The sequence below is a fragment of the Plectropomus leopardus genome, chromosome 16 (genome assembly GCF_026936395.1).
Source record: "Plectropomus leopardus strain MGB_pleo_1.0 chromosome 16, ASM2693639v1, whole genome shotgun sequence".
NCBI classification, from domain to species: Eukaryota; Metazoa; Chordata; class Actinopteri; order Perciformes; family Serranidae; genus Plectropomus; species Plectropomus leopardus.
Genome location: NC_142191.1, coordinates 29,002,223 through 29,022,733, shown reverse-complemented (window position 1 = coordinate 29,022,733; position 20,511 = coordinate 29,002,223).

The following is a 20,511-nucleotide window of genomic DNA, read 5'->3' as shown; positions in this document are numbered from 1 at the left end:
ACAAACCATGACTTAAAGCGAACCATCAGGACTTCCCTGAAGTTGTGATGTCACCACTATAATATATAAACCAACACAGTGTTTGTCCTACATTCATGTCATATTGGAAGTCGGAGTTTCCAAGTTAGGAAGCTGTTCTTCCAACATCTTCACACTCCTTACATTGCATCGTTACCGGCAGCATTTCATGTGGACGCAACAGGTTCCATTGAGCCATGTTCTCAAGTGACAAGGCCCATGCTCATGTCACGTGTAAGCGGCAGGCGCTGTCCATTGGCATATAATAACACTGCTACCTGTTCTGTCTGGCTGCATTCTCAGCTGATACCATCCAGTAGCGTTTCATGTGAAAGGTGCCTTTTGCCATAAGGCACATTTAGAGCAGCAGTATGTTGTGAGTTAAGAATGAGAATGGGCTGTGAAAACCAGATACTCTAATGAAGACTGGTGTTTATTTGTCAAAATGTGTAGCCACGCAGAGCTAATAAAAAGAACTGTGTTTTATTGGGATGTGGCTGTTAATTGAAGTTTTATGGTAATTGAATGAGTGTCCCTCTTATGTATTGCTCAAAAAATACACATGGTCTGACAGCATAACACCGTCTGGGATGGGACCCTCAGACCTCCCCATAGTCCCCCATAATGTTGTCTCCATGGCTATAGCCTTTCCTAAAACAACATGCCTTAAACAAACACTTGTTGTTTCACTGGTTCTGGTTACAGCTGTATTTTTCATCCTGTATACTCAATCTGGTTACAGAATTCAGTGGTTTGAATTAAAAAAAAAAAAAAACTGAACATTTGAAGAAAACACTGAGACTGAATGGGTTGACAACAACAAGGAAGACTTGAGAAAAGAGAGGGACTGCTCTCGAGTGTTTTCACATTCTGCAGAAAGTAGCTCAGCCCACTGAGGAGTGATGAGTTTCAGGGGCTGCGGTGTAGTGTTCCATATGTAATCACAGCCTCAGTTGCTCCCCGGTGCCTGAGGGCCAGGGAGGAAGACCCACCATTATTCTCAGTGTGAGCAGCTTGTCGTTCATAAGATTCCTCCCCGCTATTGATCCACCAGGCCAAGTGTTGGAGGAAAGCTCCTGTCATACATCAACGCTCCGACTCAGAACAGCTGATGAAAAACACCCAGCAGCCCGTCTCATCCTTCCCCCTCTGACCCGTCAGTAGGTCCTTCCTAGAAGGCGCAGAACGCTCGAGTCGCCCCAGCAGCCAAGGACATCAGCCTGTCCACCCAGACGTTTCTTTGGCCTCCGTCCACTTGAGGGATGGCGCAGAGCGTCCCCAAAATCAGCCTGTGTTAGTGCTCATCTGTCTTCATTGGACTTGCAGGAGAGATTCTCAGCATGCCAAGATAAGACAAAGATTTCAGCCATCCATCTTGATCTGTCGGGTGCGATGACTCTCTGCGTCCGGCTGCAGCAGCTGGCGACCAAGGACAGAGCCTCCTCTCTGGCCTTCACGCCTCTCAGAGCGAGTGTGAGGGATGACGCCACCAGTTCAATCTCTCAGATCAGCCTTGATGTCCAGTCTCTGGACTCCGACTTGGCCGTGAGGTTTACCGCTATTCATTTCTTTTAATCAGATCAAAGGTTTGAGATGAGATAGGATTCAGCAGAAACTTACAGAGACTAGTCTAGTCTGGAGAATTGGGACTTTTTATAACTGAAGCTGCTGGTGTGTAGTAGATCAGACGTGCGTAGCTCTCTGATAAAATGTTAACAAAGAGTATGAAAGAATAAAACAATTCTGAACGTGAATGATAGGACTGCTAAGCACTGACTGAAGTTAAACCCTGGTGGTTTTTTGAAGGCTACACCCTCTCAAAGCTGCCCTTTATCTGACCAGTACCTAAATACACCCTCCCCCTTCCACCCATGAAGAAGCTTAACCAACATTTCCATATTGCCCACCACCCATGCCACCACTATGGACACAAAGAGTGCAGTAGTGGATCAAGACGCACACCCGCCCCTCTCTCTCTCTTTCAAACTCACACTGAAATACAATCACAAGGTAAAACCACGAAGTGCTGATCAATACTAAATTTGGATTCTATTACTAGACTGCTTATTTCTTGCCTAAAAACCCTTTTAAAAGCTGTGTTTCACTGTATTAGTGAGATATTGTAAACAGGAAGTGGCTTCCATACTACTTCCAGCACAGTGAGGCTGGAAAAATCAAACCCCCAGGAAGTGCGCTGTGCTCTGATGCAAAATTTACATAGTAGCCGAAAGTGCAATTACAGCGTCCCGTGATGCACACTGGCCCAGAAAGACTTTTCTCCATTTGCTTAACATTGGGAAAGAGACGTCCTTAAATCACTTGATTATTTTTTTTTTTAGACATATTGACTTTTCCGAACGCATTTTTTAAATAGCCATTATTAAAATCATTAAGTCCTAAAGACGTAGAATGTGCTATTTTCCAAATATAGACATATTTCACTAGACAGAAAATGAACACGCATCAAACCCGCGGGACTCCACCGCGTGCACGTGCATGTAATTCTCTGAGTCCCTGCCACAACACAGGCTTCCTGCCAGCCGTAGTAATGGATGTTTTTGAATCATAATTCATCATTTTTACCATTTTACAACACATCCATACACTGTTGGCTGTAAAGCCTGTAATATGGACGTCTTACCGTGTCTGTATCAGAGACTGTATATACAGATTACGGTCTGTATTCAAACTACCTGTTATCAGTGAGCAGCGCGGAGCACTAGTGACAGTTACTAAATGGTACTGAACGTAGTATTTACTTAAAGTTGAGCTGTGTAATAATACACAGGACAATATTACAAGGCACCACTTTTTATTACCTTTTTGTGGGCACAACGCTTTTAGATTCTGTTAATTTAATTTCTCTGGTCGTGATCACAATATGATTCCCTGATAAGTTGTATGTATATTTGTGTGTGTATATGTGCATATAGACAGATACATATACCATTATCTGATTATCACGTGAATATTAAAACCGACAGCACCGCTGTCGTTTTACCGTCAATTAGTGGCTGTTGCTAATAAGCTAAGCTACTACGAGAGGAATGCTCTTGAACGAGTGCTGTTTGCTTCGAGCACTCGGGTCGTTTGTGCGAGCGATCCAGTGAGTTGGAGTCATTGCTCGGGTACAGTCGGCCACACCACTACACATGCTGTATCCAGATTTATAATAGATCTAAAAAATGGACATTGAATGGTAAAACTAAGCAGGGTTTATGAAATATTAATCAAGATTCTGTCTCTGCAATGCCTTTTTTCCCCTCAAACATGTTTTGGCTGACCGTTAAACTGTAAAAAATAAAAAAAAACTTAAAAAAAACAAGATCCAGCCTGTTGCCATTATTTCACATTCCACATTATGTCACCCATCAGCAGGAGACAGGAGAGTTTATTGCTCTGGTATGGTGCACTGCATTCTGGTAGTTGTAGGTGTTCTACCTCTCGAGCAAAAGTGTCCCTTTTCTCTGTTTTCTCAGGTCATGTAGCACCAATTTCAAAAGTATTTGCATATTTCAACCACAGAAATGTCCTAGTTGTATGTAAGGACCATCTATATATTGGTGGTCTACACAGCTTAAGCCACGTGCAGACAACAAGACTACAACCACAAGACATTTCTTTTCATGTTAATGTGAGGGTGCACAAACCACAAAACCAGTGGTGAGTAGTATCACATTACAAGGAACACACATGAGTAAAAAAAATAGTAGTAGAACAAGTATTTTTCATGTTCATTTTTTAAACTGTACTTCTACTCTTTACTCGTGTAATTTTTAGCCTGTAACCTACTTTTTACTTCACTGTATTTGCAATTTACAGCTTGGTTACAACTGGTAGATTACTCAGTAGTAAGTGTCTGTAAATCCAATCTGATGCCCTATACCACAATGAGAGCGATGCTGTTTATTTCTATTTGAATTAATCGATAGTTAAGTTAAGCACATGATTGGTGCTCTGAGAGTGTGGTGCTCCGAATAACGAATGATATCATATTCCAGTCGTGCTTTACTTCATGAACAGTCGCAGAAAATGAAAAAATGTAAAAACCTTTTTGCCTTATATTTAGTGTTACCTGTCTTATAAGTCTTGTATTTTCCATTGAAGATGCACAAAAATCCCTTGTTTGCCTATTTTAGATGTATTTTAAGCACATAACACTTTAGAATATCTATAAGATAATGTGGAAAACTTAGTTGGAAAAAAATAACTTGTATGAGTCAACTTAAAAACTCAAAAAGCTCATAATTGTGGTAATTAATTTATTAATTTAATTACTTAATAAAGTATTAAATTACCATGTTTATGTTGCGTTGATTTCTCTTAAAAATTAAGTATTTCACATTATTTAAAAGGAATTTTTAAATGCTATGTGATATCATCATAATTATAAACACACATTTTTAAGGTAATCCCTGATAAAAATGAAATTGAAAGGAATTCTGAATTGTAAATTACCATAATTATGAACACCATTGATTCCTCATAAAATAATGTTATTGCACATTTTTTTCACATTATTTTAAAGGAATTTTTAAAAGAAGTGTTAAATCAGATATATGATTACCTGACAAGCAAGAGGGTGTTTTTGCTATTAGATGGTGAAATGATATATTAAGGTCAGAATGTTGGTGCGGCGCTGTCCGTGGTACTAAAATAGGAAACAGAAAATTCGGCCCTAATTCCAAAGTTTCCCTCATTGTAGAAACCTGGTTGAAAGGACAAGACAAAGTTACAAGAGAAAGCAAGCGCTACAAACTTTTACTGGAACACTGATTGCGATCCAGATCTTATCACCTAACATCAGTCTTATACCTCGCTTTTGCTCTTGTAGCTGAATGGGCGCAATGCAGCCACATGGAGGTTGTTAGCAACATTTTGATGCACATATTTTGGGGATGGGCATCCGTAACATATGGGTGGAATGATGGGGTGTATCAGTTTATAGTAAAACCTGGTGTTTTTTTCCGAATTCACATCAAACCAGTTTGCAAATGAATCATTAGAAAATATGACTTTTTGCCAGGAGATGCAGTGTAAAGCCAAACATAAACACTGAATTTGTTTTCTTTTCTTTATCTTTCTTTTATCTTTGCCTCTTAATTGATTTTCTGTCGCCAGCCACACAAAAGGTGTGTTTGATATTGAAATAATAGCCGATAGATGGAGATAATTTCATTTCTGACTTCTTTTCATCTCGATGAAGGCCAAAGAGGGTCACATTTCCGACACAAAGGGGCCTTGCCAAATGATGCTCTTCCCGTATTAGAGGAGAAGACAGAGAGGGTAATTTCATACTTGTTTATGCCCCACATTCCCCAGCTCTTCTCACATCAGAGTAAATTGATTTCACTCCTCATATTGCAGCAATCCTCCAGTTTCCTCCACTCCATGCTGAAATTAATCATGGTAATGTCCCCTCTAAGTGAAAAGAAAATTAATTTTCACTGCCATACTGATCTAACTAATAACGGGGTACAAGTGAGGAGAAAATGGGAAATCATTACTCAGCGAACATTATCTTTATTATTTGTACCCACTTCTGAACAGAAATGAAGGGGCAGTCGTGGAGGAAGTTAAGGCGGGGGATACCTTGAAGTGTGTCTGACTTTCAACAGGATCCTGGAGAAGGCATTAAAAAGGCAATTGGCCATTGATTGCTTGCTAATAGCAGAAAGAGGAGGGGAAGAAAAAAATCGCTGCAACAAATTTCTGTCTTTAAAAAAATGCCTATCCACTCATGCATGTTATTAAAGCCATTGAGCTGAAATCCCCCGTTGAAAGACACAGGGTGTGGAAGATGGGATCTTGGCAACCCGGTAACTTATTAATGTGTCTTTGACATCCATAAATCAAAATGACACCTTGCTAAAATCCTTATTTGGGATCTAAAGCAAATATCCCTCCAGTCACACGCTGAGCTTCTCCATTTCAACGTTATTTCATTATGGGCCAAAAGTCCTTGTTTCCCTCTCGGGGTGATTGCATCACAATCGTTTTCGTCTTTAAGTGCTACACAGTTTCTGTTGTTTCCATTTAGTGCACATTTACACATTAACAGGATGTAATAAGGTGAAACTTTAATGGTCTTTAATGAGGACAGTTTAGTTTGGCAACTCTAAATTAACAGAAGACAAAAAGTGTAGCAACATAGGGTCAAACTAAATGGTTACTCCGTCTGTTGTAGATTTAGAAATAAAAATAAAAAATGAAGTTAGAAATGATGAATGAAGTTTACTTGTCATGGCCAAAAATTAAAACATTTGTTTAAGGAGCTTTATTTCTGAGAAAATAACTTGAAGATGGCATCGCTTACCTTAGTTTGGGCTTGAAAACAACAACTGTGTTACAAACTTGGAGAGAGTCACAAAAACTGCAGTTCCTCCAATGGCCCCTTGAGGCTGGCTCCCAAAGTGAATCAATCACCTGTAGACCCCCACATTAAAATGTCCAACTTTACAACAGAAATAAACTTGGGCCAATGTGGGTGGTAAGGTTCCATAATGGCCCCATGCCAATTGCCCACATGGGTGGGTTTACTCTTGAGCCCTGGATAAGATTCACAAAATGTGCCATACCCACTTGTTACCCATCATAATCAGTCCAATCTCATTCTGACTTTGTTAAAGTCACAGCTGCTTTTTAGTGATTTTGGTGTCAGAAATCAACGCCCAAAGCCACCTTTTGTGGGTTTTATCATTACTCTTTGCATAACCTTTTTCTGCTTGCTTTACCTTTAAAACTAGGGACTCCTCAGCATTTTCCTTCCATACTGTCTGTCTTTACTGTCTGTCTATAAGCTCAACAAGGTAGTTACAAAATCCAAAGATAAGGGTGGTCTTACTGCCTCAGTATTTCGCAGGATGATCAAGTGTTCTCAGACCTACAGTCAGTCTTTGCTCAGCCTTTGCTGCTTTAAAAAGTTGTTCAGCACCTGGTGATGTTGCCAGGTGTATTGTCCTTGGGACAGCCTTAGTGTATATGCTGACTAAACATGCAGTAGGAGCTGTAACAGCCTACAGTATATGTACAGGACAAGTCGTGTCCTTAACTGTCTGCTGAGTTTACAAAGATGGATGCATACAGTAGATTCACAAGAATTCAGATCGCCTCTACTCCAGTATCAAGTTTATTTGTATAACCATGAAGCACAGTTACGTAATTACAGCCTTGCCACGGCTCGAATTGACATATCAAAATGCTAATCTTAATCTTTAGACCCTCAAACTTTAGAGATGAGTTAAACTCCCTGAAAAAAAAAAAATCTGCACCACAGATTCCCTCAAGCCAAGTTTCTCTCTTCATCCTCTGACCTGGTTTGACTCAAACGGCCTTGGTGCTCCACAGTTTCCTTCTGCTGATGGATTTGCTGCACAGACTTCTCTCTCTCTTCTCTGATGGAGCTGCCCTACCCCATTAAGTTTCTTCGTGCTCAGCTCTGAGCCCTCCTGACATGGTTGTACCTTAAATACCCTTTTTTCTGTTGCTGACTTGAGTGCTGAAATACTTTGATACAAATAAAAATCAGTTTTCAAAGTTAATTACCAAATGTAATAGTACATAGTTTGTTTAAAGGACGAGTCAGATGATAAAGTCATTACCATAAACACACTTACAGAAGTTTATTCTGACTCAATCCCCCTGAAGAACCAAATGCATTATTTCCTCCTGTGTGAGTGACACTTGCCAAAAACTACTGTCCCCAATTTTCCAGAGAACAGGACTTTCAAAAAATTCCAAGTGGCAGCAATTTTTACATACAAATTCCACATTTGGGCGGCACGGTGCCGTTGTGATTAGCACTGTTGCCTCACAGCAAGAGGGTCCCTAGTTTGATCCCGGGTTGGAACGGGGTTTGGTTCGTTGGCAGGGGCCCTTCTGTGCGGAGTTTGCATGTTCTTCCTGTGTCTGCGTGTGTTCTCCCTGGGTTCTCTGGCTTCCTCCCACATTCCTAAGACATGCAGCTCAGGTTGATTGGTGACTCTAAATTGTCCTCAGGTGTGAGTGTGAGCGTGAAAGGTTGTTAGCCCTGCGATAGTGTGGCGACCTGTCCAGGGTGTACCCCGCCTTCCACCCGATGACAGCTGGGATTGGCTACATTTTTATACATTTTTCTAAATTTGAAGCACTTTTCAGGACATTTTCTTTTCATTTTTGCTTCCTTTTCTTTGTTTTACTAGTTTTATTGGTAATTTTCTTGTGAGTTCTACTAATTTGTTACTAATTTTAGAATCATCTGTTTTTTGTTTCTCATAACTTTCTTCCCATGTTTTTGAAAGAAATATAGCCAATTGGCTGAGGTTTCAGAGGGTTAATATCATGAGAATAAGCAAAGATATTCAAGTAAACTGGATTTCCTGAAAAACCTTAATTTTAATATTGCATCTTTATTTATAGGATCTTTGGTTTAGAGTTTGTCCCTGGAATTTAGTGTCAGCAAATAGGGAACTATTACTACTGCTATTGTGGAACTATCTGCCTCAGGTGGCCGTTAGAAGAACTGAAGTTTTTGGCACTTACAAACTGGCTTAATTTTTCAGTTTTGGAGGATGTTGCTTATTTTTTCCTATGTTTCGATCAAAAGTCAGCCCTATTGCTGAGAGAATACAGTAGAGCTCTTTAGTTTGCACAAGAAAAATGAATGACAGATTCTCACTCAGTCATGGAAACAAGCTAGCTTTGAGTTATACAGGTAGCCTGTATTGTAGACTCCAAGTGGATATTGCAGCATAGATAAATAATGTAATTATTATACAGTATAACATTAAGTTCCCTGCTTCTCTAAAATAACAACACCAAGTGGGAAATTGCATTTTAACATTTGTTTCATAAAGAAAAGAAGCTTTTGTGTAAGCCTAGTGAAAGCTGATCGATTCACAGCCCCCGCCACTAATGTTTCCTCTCACTGTCTCTGTTTGGATGAATTCTCGGGGCAATTAACAGTCAGGGCCTGGGCAGCGTGAGAGGAATGGCTCGCAGAGGATAATGACAGATTTCTTCATCCTCTCAGCAAACAGGCCACGGCCCCTGTCTGCCCACCAACCCCCTCGTCTCTAAAATCCACCTGTACATCAGCCAGGGTTCGTGAAGCATGACCAGAACAGGGGCCAGAGGGGACGAAGGAGGAACATCAGGATGTACAAAGTGTCTCGGGCTCTTCTGCTGCATGCTGAATGCAAAAAAAGGTACAGCCATGTGTACCTTAATATCTTTAGCAGAAGTAAATACAGGTTCTCTTCTATCAATGTATTGATTGTTCTGCTGAAGACAGTGAAAGAGTGTATAAAAGTCTTATGAAAGCAATTATGTGGGCCTGCTACTTTTCGTTGTGGGTGAGTAATTATTACCTGAGAAAAGCAGCAGTGTGGACAGGAAATCAATAATCATAAGCACTGAAATGTAGTTACATACTGTATAGATATTAGAGTCCAAGCTGTGTCTTATTAAAGTGTAAATCAGCAAGAACTCTATGCAAATGTGACCCACAGCAATCACTGTGGATCAGTTCCCCTACAGCTATAAGAAGTGGAAATGTTCAGAAGTACCTCAAGGGTCTGTAAAAAAAGGACATGAAACAGTGACGACTACATCTTGATCAGATTTCCCCGTTTTCCCCTCGGCAACAGCACACTTGTCTTCCTCTTCGTAGCACAAGATTTAAACTGATAATATAAACTGTGCGTGAAAAATCAGAATTAAACATCATACAAGGTGATTTTATTGCCTCGGGTTATCCTGCAGTGATATCAAGTATTACATAAAGGAAGGGTTATGTAAAAAGTGAGGAACAAGTCCGAATCAGCCAACAAAAACTGTAGCACCATAGCACCTTGTATGCCATTTGAAGGAAAACCATGGTTTATTACCATTTGGGTTTTGTTTTTGAAACATCTGTTATCATAATACTGTTCCAGGCAGTAAGGGACCAAAAGTTTAAGGACCCCTCAGGGCCTTCACCTGGAAAATTCAAATGAACAGAAACCAAACAGGAAAAGACTTGCTATAACCACAAAGATGCACAAAAAGACCACAAAAAGATGCAAAGGAACTGCAAAGAGAAAAAAAATAACTAAACTAAAAAAAATGGGCAAAACCAAAAGGAGAAACAAAAACAACCAAAAGAAGGCAAAAAATGACCTCAGAGACACAAAACGTCTACAAAGAGAAACAAAACGATCACGAGGACACAAAAAATGACCTGAAAGAGACACAAAATGACCACCAAGACATAAAACCACCACAAGGAAACACAAAAGGACCTCAATGAGACACAAACAATAATGGAGAGGAACAAAATAACTATAAGGAATACCAAAATTACTTCAGAAACACAAAATGACTATAATAAGACTTAAAACAACTGCAAAAAGATACAAAAACAGCCAAATAAGATACAAAGTGCCCACAAAGATAGACAAAACAATCAAGAGGAAGAGCAAAATGGCCTCAAAGAGATACAATAATACTATAAAGAGAAACAAAACAATGACAAAGAAACACAAAATGACTTCAAAGAGACACAACTACTACTAGTGGGAGTGGCAATACTGCAGAGACAAAAAAAGAAGTTGTTAATAAACTTTACATTAAAAAAATAGTCATAAAGATTATATAACATACTCCATGCTGTGTACAGTCAACCTGTTCTCATTCCCATCTCATGCCCCTTAGAGTCTAATACAGGGCACCCTTTACCATCTGTATGCAATTTTACATTGACACTGATATATTTTTAGATGTAATGTAACTTTCTGGTGAAAAATCCTTACAGGACATAAATTATGATAAACACTTGTTTAAAAATGCTTTATGTGTCACAATGTGTGTCTTAATCTCCTCTCTCTCCATCCCTCCCTTCAGCCACAACCCCTCCCCCAATCATCCCCTTCATCCTCCATCCATCCACCAGATGCCCTCCAAATCTCCCACCTGTCCCAGTCACCTGACTCCCACTTCCCCCTGCTCACCTGTTTCCACTTTACTTCATCAGCCCTGCAGTCTTTATACCAGCCCTTCTCCAGCTGCTTTATGCCAGACTGTCAGTGTCACGTTGCCCATAACCTTTAAATCTTGCCACCTGTTCCTGTTGCCCGTGTCTGACCTGTTCACCAGTCGTGCCCCTCTTGGATTTGTTACGACTGCCAACCTGTTGCCGACCTGTAAGCCTGGTCCTGACCACAGCCTTCAGTAATATCCCTTCACCTGCTTTCCTTGTGAGTATTTCTCTGCATTGTGTCCTCCTTCTGTTGCCTGAATTCTCCATTCCTGACATTATTCGAGGTATGAGTAACATGCTGTACTTTTAGAATAAACTGTAGATGCCCTTTTCAGTTACTGATAAAAGTAGGACCAGACCAACAGCCCATCTAGTTGCTTGGTTACAGTCTAATATGTTTATAGTAGGTCACCATTGATCCAGAGTTGCAAATTTTTGTCATTTTCTAGCTAGGTTTGGTTGAAGCTCCGTTTTTTTATTTTGTAAGGATTATTTTTTGGGGCTTTTATTGCCTTTAACAGACAGGACATTTTAAGCATGAAAATGAGAGAGAGAGAGGGGGGTGACATGCAGCAAAGGGTCAAGGCTTGAATCGAACCCACAGCCGCTGCAGTGAGGATACAACCTCTGTATATGGGGCGCCGCTCTATCCACTGAGCCAACAGGTGCCCCGAAATTTGCTCAGTTTGTCTATTTTACAGCTTCCTTGTTCCTTGTTCTTGTGTTTAGATGGTTAGTCATTGACCTTGAATGGTTAGGGTCAGGACAGCCCATTGGTCAGGTGATAGGACCTGGACTCAACGGGTTTCTGGTACATACTGGGTAGTGACAAGCAGTAGCATATTAGCGTATAACTATTCACAAAGCACCCCAGTGTTACCGACAACCAATTACTACTTTCCAATGTTTGCCTGCCGAACTCCTTCTAATTTTGCTTTGTTCTGAATTACATAATTTAGTATTTGACTGTTTCATTTTTCACTTAATTTACTTATTTACAAGAGTTTATGAGGTTTAAGTCAATCTTGGAGCCCATCAGCTGTCGTCTGATTCCTAAAAAGCTGCTAGAACAGAGCAGTGACTCGCTAGGCATTCTGTGGCATTCTGTGGACAGCAAAGTAAGAATTTCATTGTACAGGGAAACATGTTTCCATACTGTGCATATGACAATTAACACTTTGAATCTTGAATCTTGAATCTAAATCATAGTCACAGGGTTTCAGTTTTGGCGTCAGTTCCTCAGAACCACAAAGCAACCTGTGCGATTCTCCAAAAATGCCTCCTCAATGGCTCATAATGGATTGTAGCCACAATTACCAAAGCACTTTGAGTAAGTGATGCAGCTGCAATCACAGACACTCCAATTTTGGCATCCAGCATAATGGCTAGGATTTTTAAATCAAAGTTGCATTTTTTGAACAGAGATTAACCCTTCAATTGGGATTTGTAGGAAATCACTAATTGATGTAAATGGCTCAAGACAGATTTAAGGACATCAAAAACTTGACTCCATAATATCCCTGACTAAGAAAATTTAAGGTTGGATGTAATAGATGGCCCTTGATTCTCCAGTAATAAGATGCTGAGGAGGATGTAAGAGCGAGGGATGTAGGGGATGATCAGCATGCTCCCATCTCATAGAGGAACCGACATCAAGGGGGTGGAAGAAAGGGCACCTCTTCCCACATGATTGAGGTGAGGGAGGGCGGTCATTGGACGTGAATGTCATGTATGAGAGATCAATGGAGTGACAGGAGCCAGCAGAGAGGCACTGCACGCTGACAGCTCTGCCATGAATATTTACAGCCTCGCCTTCCTGTGTGTCTGCGGGAGCCCAGCACACACTCTTCTCTCTTTGAGTTTGACACATACAGCCTCTTATGTATGCCGTTGTTAGAATGTATGCGTTTAACGAGTAGCTTTAAACAACACACTGGTTTATTGTTAGAAGGTTTAGGCAACAAAAGCGCCGTGGTGAGGGTTTGTGAAATAAGATGGTGTTTTCAGTTAAATGTTAATGAATACATCGTGTCTCGTGTCTTAAGTCGCTGCAGATTGTTTGATGATTAAATCAACATCCAAGATGATAGTGTATTGCAAGATCAGATGTTTTGGTGAAAAACAAATGAAATATCTTGTCAGTAAATGTTTGCCTGATATATTCAGTATCGACATTTTTGTGGCTTGAGATCTGTTAATTTATATTTATACCAGCAGCATGCTGTGTTACCTACCCACCAAACCGACTAAGATAGCAATTAGCTGGTAAATAAGGTGATGTAGACAAAAAGAGAGCTAAAACCAAAGTATATATTCAACTAGTATTTGCCAGGTGGACAGACCTTACTTAGTTAGACCTCTTCTTCCCAAGTGGGAAAAAAGGCTTTGATGATCCAACGCCATTCATCTAGGTCATGGGTTTTCATCATTGAAGTCTTCCTAACAATATATGTTTTAAGGGGTGGAGTTGTTGGCCCCATGCCCAACCCCCAACCTGGGGGACCAGATGCTAGATTTAGCCCGGCATCTACTCTATATACTTTGCTGGCTTGGTAGAACCTGACAGGGGTATGACCCCTGCTGGTATAGCTTTCAAGAGTCACTGAGACATGCAAGGCCCTCAACAACGGTGAGGTACCAACACAGGAGAAGACGTGGACAGAAACATGACTCCACATGATTGCTCACGTTGCTCCATGTCTGCCGGACATATTGACAAATAGTCAACTAAAGCTCACAAGTTCATCGTAACATTTTAAATGAAAACTCCCCCACTTAAGCATTGATCTCCTAACATTCGGCAAGTTTTAATTCTTTACTGACATTTCCAAAATATCACCTTAGTTTTGGGCAAATCTGTCATGGAAACCAGCCAAGGACAACAGTTCAAAATTATAGCAGCAGAAGCAGAGATATTGTTTTGTTTTTGTTTTTTATTCCATACATTCTTCCTTCTTGCAAAACCTGGTGCCAACCCCTGTTTAAAAAACAGCTTAACCATCTTAAGATGGTTAAGCTGTTTTTTGACCAGCTTTTTGACCAGCTTGTTTAACCACTTTAAGGTATGTTTTGTGTAGTTTCTGATGGTTTAGCTGGTCTTACCAGCTTGTGATGGTCACTCTTGTCAGGCTTGACAGGCTAGACACACCAGCATGTACGGCTCGTGGCCCACCCATCTAAACAATCAAAAACCAGTAAGAACTGGATCATGACTATCCAAGACCATCTTCAACCAGCTAAAACCAACTAAAACCAGCTACCAGCATTAGATGTTTTTAGCAGTTTTTTTCCAGCAGGGAAATTACCCACTATGCAATTCAAATGCTGACAGTTCAGTCTGACAATTTCTGTGTGTTATGTTGGTAAAGGCTATATGCTGAGATATGGGTGCCATACCATTGTTCCAGCAGGCCAAATTTCCGAAGTCCCATTAGTTCGAAAAATGTACCAATGGACCATAAGCCCATTTCTCCAAGAATCATTGGTCCCAAAAACAATCGCCCATTCTCCAAAGTTTTGTTTGTCTGAAAGTACACACTCACTGCAGTTAGTTTCTAGCAGTCGGGTGGTGTAACTGCAGGAGGGGGGGTGCATTTTTGGAGAAACAGGACTTCAGAGCAATGGCCATTTGTTTTAGGGATGATGGGCTGTCAAAAAAATGGGCTTGCAGTCCAATGGGAAAATTTTTGGACTAATGGTGCATCTGTATTTTGGGCTGTAGGAACAATGGGCAGTCCCTGAAGAGATGAGCAGGAGGCTACAGAGGTCCCGTAAGCTCAATTCTTTCCAACTCCACATTGTTTTATTTTCACACTTGCAGTGTTGAACTCTATCTGATGCTCGCTCAGGGGACATTACAAACATTCACAAAGCTAAGGAGGTCAGGAGACCCTAAAGGCCTTATACAACTATGCAGAAGTACTCTCCAACACCTGTAACTCCAACACATTAGTTTTCTTGTGCTGAGATTAGATGCCTTTCACAAGCATTGAACCCTCTGAAGAAAATTGATTGGATTTCTTCCGAAAACATTGGGAATTAACATAATGTGCAACTTAGCAAGAAGTGTCCTTCAAGAAACTTGGCAAGAAATTAGTCCAAGGTGACCAAAATCATGACCAGAAAAATTACCAAGGGATGACTATTTGATATTATCCAAAACCAGTTCTTATTTTGTTATTTCTTATTTTTAATTTTTTTGTAACTTTTAAATAATTTCTACAAATATTGTTTGGCTCATTTCAGATAGTTTTCTTGTAAACCTTTATTAATTTCTTGCAATTTTTTTTGGCCATCTCTTGATAAGTTGTTCGTCTCTTCTTCCCCTGTTTTTTCATATACAGAAAAGAAGCCATTTTTCTTAGTTTAAAAGGGTTAAGGTGACCTCAGATTGCAAGAAAGTACATTAGTGCTTATAATGTTTAAACTTAAAGAATACTTTGCCCTCCCAGTGACTGTAAATCAATAACTCAGTGTCCAAAAATGAAGAATTCTTGATGAATTGAGGTCAAAGGAGTCCACATTTAACAACAACAATACCATATCAAATATCCCTTTACAAACTCTCTCACAACTAGTGCAGTATTATCCAGTTGTTGCTAAGTACTTCCCAAACAGGCAGCTCTTTTTGACGGGAACTAAATCTAAAACATATTTATGCTTTCTGCAAAGCCCGACTCCATTTACAAAAGTAGTAATTTTACATCTCTAAACACAGTAGCTACTGGTATCACAGCTGCCTTGATCAGTTAGTTTGTGTTGTTGTGTGACTTTGGTGTTTAAAATGATTAGTTCGAATTTAAAGTAAATGAAAGTCCCCCAATAACACAAACAAACAAAATGATCAAGGCAGTGCTAGACCAGCAGCTCCTGTGCTCAGCGAGGTAAAAAAACTGTTTTTGTCAATGGAGCCTGGAGCTTTGTGTGGGTGTAGATAAGTTTTACTTTCAGATAAATTCCCCGCCGAAAGAGCTGTCTGATTGGTAAGTGCTGAGCATATGACTAGATAAATGAGACTTGGATTATACTGTGTGTGAGAGTTGAAAATGGATGTTTTGATATAACTTTGCTCTTGTTTAACGTGGACCCCACTTCAATTCATCACAAACTTTTTCAGTTTTTGGATTTTTTGTTCATCGTGGAGGCATGCAAGAAAAGCAGAGTTTTTTGTTTTTTTTTTAATTCAACTTCTCTCTAAAAAGTTATTCAGGGGACCCATCACCATCGCCTAATTAAATGCATGGTCGCTTGATAAAAATTCAAATTCACTGTTCTCGATAATCCTTTTAAGTTGCAAACATATATTTGATAAGTTGTGTTGACATCATAATGTTTGTATTTATATCACCTTAATATTGTGTGAAATTCTAACTCGATGTTCTAATTGATTTAAGAAACAGTTTAGGTCGTAGTAAGGTAAGTTGGAGAAGTTAACGAGATAAAGAAGTTAAATTATCAAGCCAATTTAACTTCTCCATCTCCAGTTCAGGATTTTGAGGCTCCTCACCTGACCACTTAAAATGTACGGACAAATTCAGACAGTTAAGACTGTGTTAGGGACCTACAGGCCAAACAACTATGACACAAAGGACATGTCTTACTTAAAAACTGCTTAAAAATGCCTTTGATTATAGAAAAGGAGCTTAACTTGATGTAGTGCGATCATTGCACGTGATTTCGTTCGAAGCTGTCATAACTCAAAAAGACTGATGCAAACCATTGCGTTAATTTTTTTGTTGAGCTAAATAATTTGTTTTTGGAGTGCAGTATAAGTAATGGATATAAAAAAATGATCATTTAGCAGAAACAAAGAAGCAAAAATATATAACATTATCAACGCTTTGGCCTCACTTTTCAAGTTTCCACCAGAAAATTATGCTTTAAACAATGTTTTAATACTGTAGTCCACCAACACACAGCAGGTTTTAGTCTTACTGTCTGGAATCAACACACACTAAGCAGTATGTACACATATACATTAGTCATATGCAATTAGCAGCCACTTGCAGTAACGACCTTGTGCAATTTCAGTGAAGGGATCTCAGATTGTTGGATTTTTGTCACACAGGTTGTTCCACAGAGTACATAACTACCTTGTTTCCCTCCTGCGAAGAGGCCCCTTATCTGAAATTGGACCACTTATTCGAAAAAGAGCCTCGCATCTAAGCAATGTGTACAAGCGGGCGAACAGGCCTCTCGACTGAAGACGTGCTATTAACCCATTTCAACATAAGAAGTCTCCTTTCTGATTCTGAGTGATTCTTAGCAGAGGAGGTTAGCTGGAGAGCTTCGCTGTAGAGCCTCTCAGCCCTCCAGATCAAAGCGCCAACCCCCAACTGGATTAATGGGGGCCGCTCTCAGGGTGATTACGCCACACACACTCAGGTATACACACGGAGCACTCCATGTGAAGTGGATTTCTTCATCTTGTTGTGAAAGGATTAGCCCCCCCCCAACCCCCCACCCACACTTTTACAGCAAACAAAAATAGGGATGGGACCACGTCTGTGTCATTCAGATCATCTCAACCTTGACAAAGTGTGGCTGGTTTTAGTTGAAGGCAAATGAGGTAGGTATGAAGAGAAAGTGAAATATGGAACATATATCATCCCTAATGTGGCGATATATTATACGGCAGTATTTTGTAATGGCGTGTATTCATAGTGTCAATGGCTCTGTTAAAGTGACAGGAGTTATCCTGCTAAATTATGACTCTAATCATGATCCCTGCCATCAGTAAAACCTCACTCTAATATCACTAATGGCCAGTATGGTAATTGTAGCACATTAAATGTCTAAGGACCCGCGTGATGTCTTTCAGAAAATTTATGACAATGTTTTGGTTTATGGCTTTTCACACGTTCTTGTCCAACTTTAGTCATTTCCATAATTGTGTTTGACACACTCCGACTTAATGTGATGCATTAGAGAATGGCACAAACAGATACTGTGTATCTATTAAAGAGCTTAACTGCTTGTTTCTAGATGTGCCAGCGCCGCTGTAAGCTCAGCATTCACACATAAAAGCCGGATCAGGTGAATAATTTATGATTCTCATCCCTCTCTGTGAAAGCATAACACACTCCAGAGTCTGATCTGAAAAAACAAAAAAAATCATTCCATCTCTGCAGTAAATTTGTGAGCCAGGCCTAAATTGTGCATTAGTGAAATTTGAATGTGGAGTTGCATAACCTGATAGCGTCTCCACATCCGCTCGGTGTTCCCCGGCACAGGAAGAGGCCAGCCAAGTTGTCTTACGCACGACAGCTTCAATCTGCTGCGGGATGGCTGAATAATTCAAAGTTCTTCCACAGGACCATCTGGCAGCCCCAAAGCAGGCGCGCGAGACACCAGCCTTCCTCAAATAGCATTTGTAAAGCGAGTATGGGGATGAAGCAGCAGGACCCCTGCACAGGCAGATTGAGCTGCTTACCAGCAAACTGAAATGTGCTGTGTCAGACTGATGGCTTATTTGGGAGGATAGAGGCAATCAGAGAGGGAGCTCAAATATTGTTGATATGACATAAAGTCCATTTCAGTCTGAGTTCGGGCGGTATATCAGCTGGAATGCCAAATCTCCTCCTGTCTCTTACACACACACACACACACACACACACACACACACACACACACACACACACACTCACACACGCATACACGCACACACATCTGTTTGGTCAGGAGTTTGCAGACTAACAACAACAAAGATGAATTTAACTCTGACACTTTGACTGTTGACGTGTTAATCTCCTTGCCTTTTCTTTCCTTCTTTTTAGATTAATTCTACATTAAATGTAGAGCCCGACTGATACTGGATTTTTGTGGTTGACACCGATATTGGGAAGTAATAAAATTCAGATATTGATATATAATATAATTTTGCACTGCAGTTATCATTGAGATATGATTCTCAAATACTTATGGAAAGAATACGGATGCATGATATTGGATCTTTTGCTGATATCGGATATACCGATATGTGATAATAACTAATTTGGCCAAAAAACTATCCCAATATCGAAATACCCACTTTTATTTCCCATCATATTATGCATATGCTTATTATGATGGCCCACCAACAGATGACCTAAAACACAGTGCTTTTCAGTCTATTTCACAATCATTCATTTTGCAAAATATGAGAAGTACTTCAACTTCAGGTTGATGTTTTGTACATCTTGACTTTGTCAAAAAAAAAAAATCTGATATCTGATATCAGCAGAAAATCAGTATGATGGCCGATTTCAATGTTTAATATCTGTTTATACAGATGACATGCCAATATTATCGTGCATCCCTAACAAAGATTTGTGAAGACATTGTAAATTCCTAATCAGTATAATTATACATTTAATTGTGGTATAAAAAAAAATACAAATAGTTTTTACTTTCTGGCACTTGTGGGGGGGTTATTTTCTTGTTTGTTTTTGTTTCTATGACTTGTTTCTTTTTTTGCTTTTCTTTCAGGTAATTTTCTTATAACTTTTTATAATTTCTCGCTATTTTTTAGGGCCATGTTTTGTTAAGTTGCTCAGTGCCTTCTCGTCATGTTTTTCAAAGAAATCAAACAAATTTTTCTCTGGGTTGAAAGGGTTAAACAGCAGCAGAAAAATATTGTTTACGCTGACCTCCAGTGGTTTAGGTTCAAACTTGTGTAGAGTTGCACTCAAGGTTATTTTTTATCAGCTCATACCAAGAATAAATGGGTTATAAAAATTTTTTTTAAAAAAAGAAAAAGATTTACAGCTCACCCATAAACACTGGAGGCATTCACTCTATATTGTAGGACAGGATAATGTGAAAATAACTGGGGGCCAGCTGCTTTTCATTCATTTTTTTCCTAATAAATGTGGGTGTGTTCATGCAAATATACATATATATATTTTAACTCCTGGTGTTGCATATTTAATGGTTGTTGAAATTGCTGTATTGCAATTCAAGTTTCATAACCAAACAAAACAAAAAAAAGTTACAATAGAAAACTGATAACAAAGAAAGTGTGCACAATTGGCTTTCATGATATACCATGATATGTTTTGCATATTTATAATAATAGCCTGCTACAGGTTTTCTTTTTTTTCCTTTTTTTTCTTTACCATGAAATCTTATTGTATACAATAAAATAAGGGTCTATAATTTTCTTTCACGCAGTGTATCAATTATCTGCTGAAAGAAGACAGAGCACACTCTTTGCCAGTCACAGTGTCTAATTTTGATTTGCAGACTTTGTTCATTTCTTTTTTTTTTTGCCTAAATGAATGTCATTAGTAGTTAAGTGATTTTATATAATTGGATATAAAAATAATTATTCAAAATCAGTTAAATGCAAACGTTAGTGCTTTTTTTTCCAGAAAAAAAAAAAACGTTTTTACGTCTTCTTGTACTTGTTAACAGGGCAGACCTGTCACATCCAATGTGGCGGAAACACTGATGTCTCGCAACAACGGGCCAACAAAGTCAACACGGGCCCACAGGGACTGCTTGAAAATAGGGCTCAG